Source organism: Ursus arctos, unplaced genomic scaffold, assembly GCF_023065955.2.
Source record: "Ursus arctos isolate Adak ecotype North America unplaced genomic scaffold, UrsArc2.0 scaffold_16, whole genome shotgun sequence".
Taxonomy (NCBI): domain Eukaryota; kingdom Metazoa; phylum Chordata; class Mammalia; order Carnivora; family Ursidae; genus Ursus; species Ursus arctos.
In genome coordinates, this window is record NW_026622830.1 from 25,168,104 (window position 1) to 25,174,353 (window position 6,250).

A 6,250-nucleotide genomic window follows, 5' to 3' on the forward strand; every position below is an offset into this window, starting at 1 on the left:
CAATCGAGAGACTGATCAAATGGATCAAATCCATTTGAGGATTCTGTCCTTCTCAGCTCCTCCCCCTGCTTGTGCGCTTTCTCTTTCAAATACATAAAATCTTCTTAAAAAACCCAAAAAACTGTAGGATAGGGGTGCCTGGCTGGCTCGGTCAGAAGAGCATGCAACTCTTCGGGGTGCCTGGGTGGCACAGCGGTTAAGCGTCTGCCTTTGGCTCAGGGTGTGATCCCAGTGTTCTGGGATCGAGCCCCACATCAGGCTCCTCCGCTAGGAGCCTGCTTCTTCCTCTCCCACTCCCCCTGCTTGTGTTCCCTCTCTCGCTGGCTGTCTCTATCCTGTCGAATAAATAAATAAAACCTAAAAAAAATAATAATAATAAAGATTTTATTTATTTCAGGGAAATGGAGTCCTAAAACCTGAAGCTGGTCAGTGGCCAGAGGTCAGTGCTACCCTGTGAGCCATGGGTATCCTGCTTTAGTTCAGAAGGGATCCTGAGAGACCTGAAATGGATTCAGCATGGCAAGCCATCCAGTGTTGGTCTCAGGATAATCCATAAGTTGTACCCATCTGGCCACTGGACAGATTCTGACCAAGGAGCTCCTTGCCCTGCCCAATTCAGGCCTTCCTGCCCTGCCTGGATCACAGCAGCAGCTTCCTGATGGCCCCACCCCAGTCTTCAACCTCATAGCTTCTGCAGTCTGACCTGTTTCCTGTGTGAGCATTCTTATGGGCAAATCTTGTCAGCAGACAGATCCAAACACTCATGACTGCATGGTATCCAGGGTAAAGCCCAAACCTCTTAGCACAACAAACGCCCCCAGTTTCACCCTGCCTATGCTTTCTACCCCTCCATCTCTCTTGCGTCTTGCCATGTATCTTGTACAGGAGTGTCTGGTCTACCAGTCTGCTGACAGCTGCCAAGCCACGAGGCCATCTGCCTCTTCTCCCATTGGATCTACAGTGCGTGTCCATCCTTCGAGAGGTAGCATCCAGGGCACTTATGAGGGCTTCCCCTGACATCGTCAGGCCATAATAAGGAGATCTCTGGTCTCTGTTAATACATCTAAAGAAGCCAGGAGTATAGGCTCTGGAGTCAGAATGCTTGGTTCCAGTCCTGGCTGCTCTGCTTTCCAGCTGTGTGACCTCAGGCAAGCTCCTGACTTCTCAGAACTTAAGTTTCCTCCTCTGTGAAATGGGTATAGTCCTTGCCTCACAGGGCTACTGGGCAGATCATAATGCCTGCTCAACTAACGGTGAGCTATTCATTATCAAATTATTGTCATTGTTTCGAGGATTTCTTCCACACTAGCCTGTGAGCTTCTTGATAAGTCTTGTTTTTCAGCTCAGTAACCCTAACCATTGAGCTCCAGTCCTCCACACCCCCATCGGGTCACAGGTCCTGTGGTCAGTGTAGATCCTCCGTGGCAGGATTGTTAATGAATCTACCTAGCTTTAAAAGAGTAAATTTGGGGAAGTTAGTTTGATCATTGGTTAGTTTTAACAGAGATCATAGATATAAGGCAGCCAGTCTGGCCGGGCACCCATCCATCTTCCAAGGGCTATCTTCCACCAGCTACTGAGCTCCTTGCTCCATGATTCCAAGAACGCTCTTGGAGCGCCTCCTGTGGGCCAGAGCTCCACTGGTTCCTGTGGGAGTGGTGATAAGCTGCGTGCAGTTTTGTCTTTTCCGCACCTCTGTTTCTACTGCAGAAGGAAAGTATATCCTCACTCCCATTTCCTCTAGTTCAGATTTCATTATGAACTCCAGGAACCCCTCCAGTCACTTTGTTGTATTGGGATCTTGTCACAAATATAATCTACTGAATCCGGGGCATTGATCAGGGCCTGTAGACTGTTGGGTAGGGATTTTGCTGCAATGCTGAGGGATTTGAGCAGGGTCTTCCTTACTGTGCACACTTCATCTTTGCATCGATTCACTCTTGTACCGATTCTGCTTAGAAATCTGTTGTCGGTTAACCTAGTTTTTGGCTGCGGGTTTTTCTTATTTTGTATTTTATTTGCTTTTGGAGCATAGTGTTAAGATGGCAATGGTCAGGCCAAGAGAAGATCAACCAGAAATAACCTGTATCCTCTGGAGGAAAAAGGACTGTCGTGGTTGGGGTGGGGGAAACATTCACTGTTTGGTTCTGACACAGAGTTTCTTTTTACTCTGGTGATTAAAAAAAAAACAAAAACAAAAACAAAAAAAAAAAACAAAAAAACCCAAGCTGGTAATGACAAGGAAAATCCCCAAACAGCCCTAGTGGTCAGCTGCTCCACAGTGGGACCAGCTAGCTGCCTCCCACAGGAGCATTTCCTGGAGTGTAGAAATGGCCTTTCCAAAAGGCAGATAACCCAACAACAGATATCTTCCTGAAGCATATTTGGTCTTTTCTGGATTGCAGGTTTTGGGGTTTTTTTGTTTTTTGTTTTTGCAATTGTTGATATTTCACAAAAGTATTTGGGAATGTCTGTGGAAGGTAATGTCTGGTGGATGATACCTTGTATTTGGATGGCACTGTAGTTTGTGTTTTGAGGGGAGTCAAGTTTATTAAGGCATAACTTACATGCAGTAAAACTCACTCTTTTTGGGGCACCTGGATGGTTCAGTCCCCCCACTTGTGCTCGCTCTCTCACACTCTCTCAAATAAATAAAATCTTTAAAAACTCACTCTTTATAAGTGTGCAGCTCAGTGAGTTTTGATAAATGCATATAGTCATGTAACCATTACCACAGTCAAGGTATAAAATATTTCCGTCACCCCAAAAAGTTCCCTCATGTTCTTTATAGTCAGTCCCTTCGCCTTCCCCCTAGTTCAGGCAACCACTGACCTGATTACTGTCCCCATAGTTTCGCCTTTTCCAGGATGTAAATAGAATCATTCATTATGAACCCTTATGTGCCCAGCTTCTTCCACTTAGCATAATGTTTTTCAGATTCGTCTATGTTATTGACACATCAGGAGTTTTTTCCTTTTTATACCTGGCTTGTAATTCATAGTATGGACACATCCAGGTGTTTTGTTTTTGTCCATTTACTGCTGATCAGTGAAATGGGGTGGTTTCCTGCATTGATGATTATGAATCAAGAATAGTAGTATAGTTTCCGGCATTCCTTCCTTCACATCCATCATCTCATCTGAAGCTCAGGACACCCTCAGAGTTGGGAGTTGTTACACCAGGTTTGAGAAGGACACACCAAAGGTTATGCTTGCATGGGGTCACAGGGCGATGTTTGGAGCCTTGGTCATCTAACTTGCAACTAGGAAGGGTTTTTATTTGTTTAAGAGATAATCCACATTCCATAAAATTCCATAAAATTGGCAAGGTTTTAACAGAACTTAACATAAACTAGGAAGTATTACACAAGCTAACCCCTACTGAAACATCTCCAATAATATTTTTCTTTTTTTTTTAAAGATTTTGAGAGAGAGTGAGAGAGCGAGCACACAAGCTGGGGGAGGGGCGGAGGGAGAGGGAGGAGCAGACTCCCGGCTGAGCAGGGAGCCCAAGGTGGGACTCAATCCCAGGGCCCCCAGATCATGACCTGAGCCAAAGGCGACACTTAACCCACTGAGCCACCCAGGCGTCAAATCTGCCTCTTGCCATCTGTGTTCATGGATACACTTGTTCTGTGAGAACGCTGGCCACCCGCTGTGCCCTAGCTCCGGTGCTAAGCTGTGTGTGACTTTGAGGAGATTTGCTTCACCTGTGTGTACCTTTGGGTTCATCTGTAAAATTGAGAGTGTCTACCTTAGTAATTGTAAGGATTGAGTGAGGTGGTCTCTGTAGGGCACCAAGCCCAGGGCCTGCTTCAGAGTGGTTGGTGCATTGTCATCACTATCACCCATCTTTGGGTTGTTAGTATTCAGAGAAAAGGAGAAATAAAACAAAATCACTGGCACTGGGTCACTACACCCCTCCCCTAAAATTTTCATCCCAGGACCGAAGGACTGGCTAGACCAGTAGTGTGTGGTCCCTAGACCAGTAGCATCGGCATTACTTGGGAACTTGCTAGAAATACAGTCTTGGACCCTGCTGTAGGGGCCCCTTGGTGGCTCAGTCAGTTACGCGTCTGCCTTCAGCTCAGGTCATGATCCTGGGGTACTGGCTTCGAGTCCTATATCGGGCTCCCTTCTCCAAGGGGAGTCTGCTTCTCCCTCTGCTCCTACCCGCACTCATGCTTTCTGTCTCTCAAGTAATTAAATAAAATCTTAAAGGAAAAAAAAAAAAAGACCCTGCTCTAGATCTGCTGAGTCAGGAACTCGGGTGGGACCTAGTGATCTGTGTTTTAACCAGCCCTCCGAGTGTGATGGTGATATATGCTCCAATTTGAGAACTGCTGGATTACATACACCATCCCCTGCCTTTGAGAGACCCCTGAATAAATCTTTAAACACAGAAGATGACCAGCCCAACGGGGACCCTGCCACCAGTCTACCTCTGACAGAGATGCTTCTGGATCATGGGTTGTGGAGCCTTGAAATTTAGGGACATCCCTTAAAACACCTTGCTTGGCTTCCTCCAGGAATATCTTACAATTCAGTCACCCTTGAATTTAGTGAAGAGTTTCATCTGTTGGATTAGGGGGTTCTTCAGGTTTTTTCCATCCTGCTATATGAAACAGGGCAGATTTGAGACTTGTGGAGTGCTTTGTCTGGATGTCAGAGGTGGAGACAGATTCTTCCCTTTGTACTCTTCTATGTGCAGTTCAGTCAGTGGTTCTTTTAGCTGCTTGCTGTGTATATGGCAGCCGCAGTTTCAAAATTCTGCCCCCTTGTCCCTTTGGGAGCCCTGAAAGCTTGTGAGATCTTTCCCATAGATTTTTGGTTTGGAAGTAATGGTCCCTGTAACTGTGTACAAGGCATGGTGCTGGAATGGCAGGGGCACAGTGAATTAGGAGACCTGGCCTCTCATCATCGAGGAACTTGAAATCAAGTTCAAGAAACCCAGGCAAGACACAGGAAATCATAAATCCATGTGGACAAGCTGGGCATGGTGGACAAGGGGGAGCACAGGCCCCAGAGGAGAGGCCGTGAGTGCTTGGGGAGGCCTCACTGCAGGCTGGGCCAGACTCAGGAGCTGTCATTTGGCCCTGACAGGCCCAAGGAAGGGGAGTGCCAGGGCCACACTTTCCCTTCCCTGGCCCTTGTGTTGAGGGAGATCAAGAAGCTGCCTCTGGCCTCTTTGGAGAGACCGTTTACCTACTGTTGACTAAATAAAGGCTTACAGAGGCTTATGGGATAAGGCGGCTTTCACATCAAAGGGCTCTTACAAAACAGCTTGGTGATGAGTTAAGTACAAATGAATCAGAAACAGATGGACTCAATTTCCTAGAAAATACCCCTGGGCTTCAACAAGAAGAGGAAAAGTGCTCAGCCAAAGGCATTGTGGGTTTTTGCTGATCCTAAAATATGCTCAACGATTTTGCCGGAAACAGAGCCAAGATGTTGGGACTCTGTCGGGCTCCAAGTCATTGGAAAGTCCAGGCTGGGATCCTGCCAGCACATGAACTGATTCCCAGCAGCCTCCACCAGCTCTCCCCAGTGGCCTGGAAGGGGACCCTGTCGACTGGGTCCTGCTCTGGGTTTAGGAGGGCTGGACAGAGCTCCAGTGAGACCTTCCTCTTTCCTGCCTCAGTTCCAGCTGTAAAATGTAGGAGTTCATTTAGATGATCTCTAAAGGCCTTTTCAGCACAGGTGTTCCATGAGTATTAATAACTAATAATTGCCCACATTTACTGAGTGATTCTTTATGCCAGGCACTGCCTAAGTGCTTTATATATATTGGCTTATTTTACTGCTTTTAAGCAACCCTGACTTCGAGCTATAAATGATCTCCATTGTACAGATGAGGAGACTGAGGTTCAGAGAGATTACATAGCTTGCCCAATGGCCCTCGGCTGGTACAGAGTCTGGATTTTAACCAAGTGATGAAGTAATTAGTAATTCCTAGCTTGTCAATTCATAGATTTCTATTCCTGTGGCAACCTTCTAGTTTTTGAATTGGTACAGAATAATCTCTTCTCTGCCTAAGGCTCTTTGTTCTCTAAGAACCTGGCCAAAGTGTCCTGAAACCACATCTTGCCCCTGCTTACCCTCTGTTCCCCCAGATTCCTATGTGCCTGGGTTAGTTGCTGGGAATGTCCAGCTTTGCTTTTGGGGACAGTGACCCCAGGGCAGTGTCACATGTGCCCGCTGGAGGAAGCATGTGGGGCATGCCATACGAGCCCCGAAGGGGCATGTCTGAC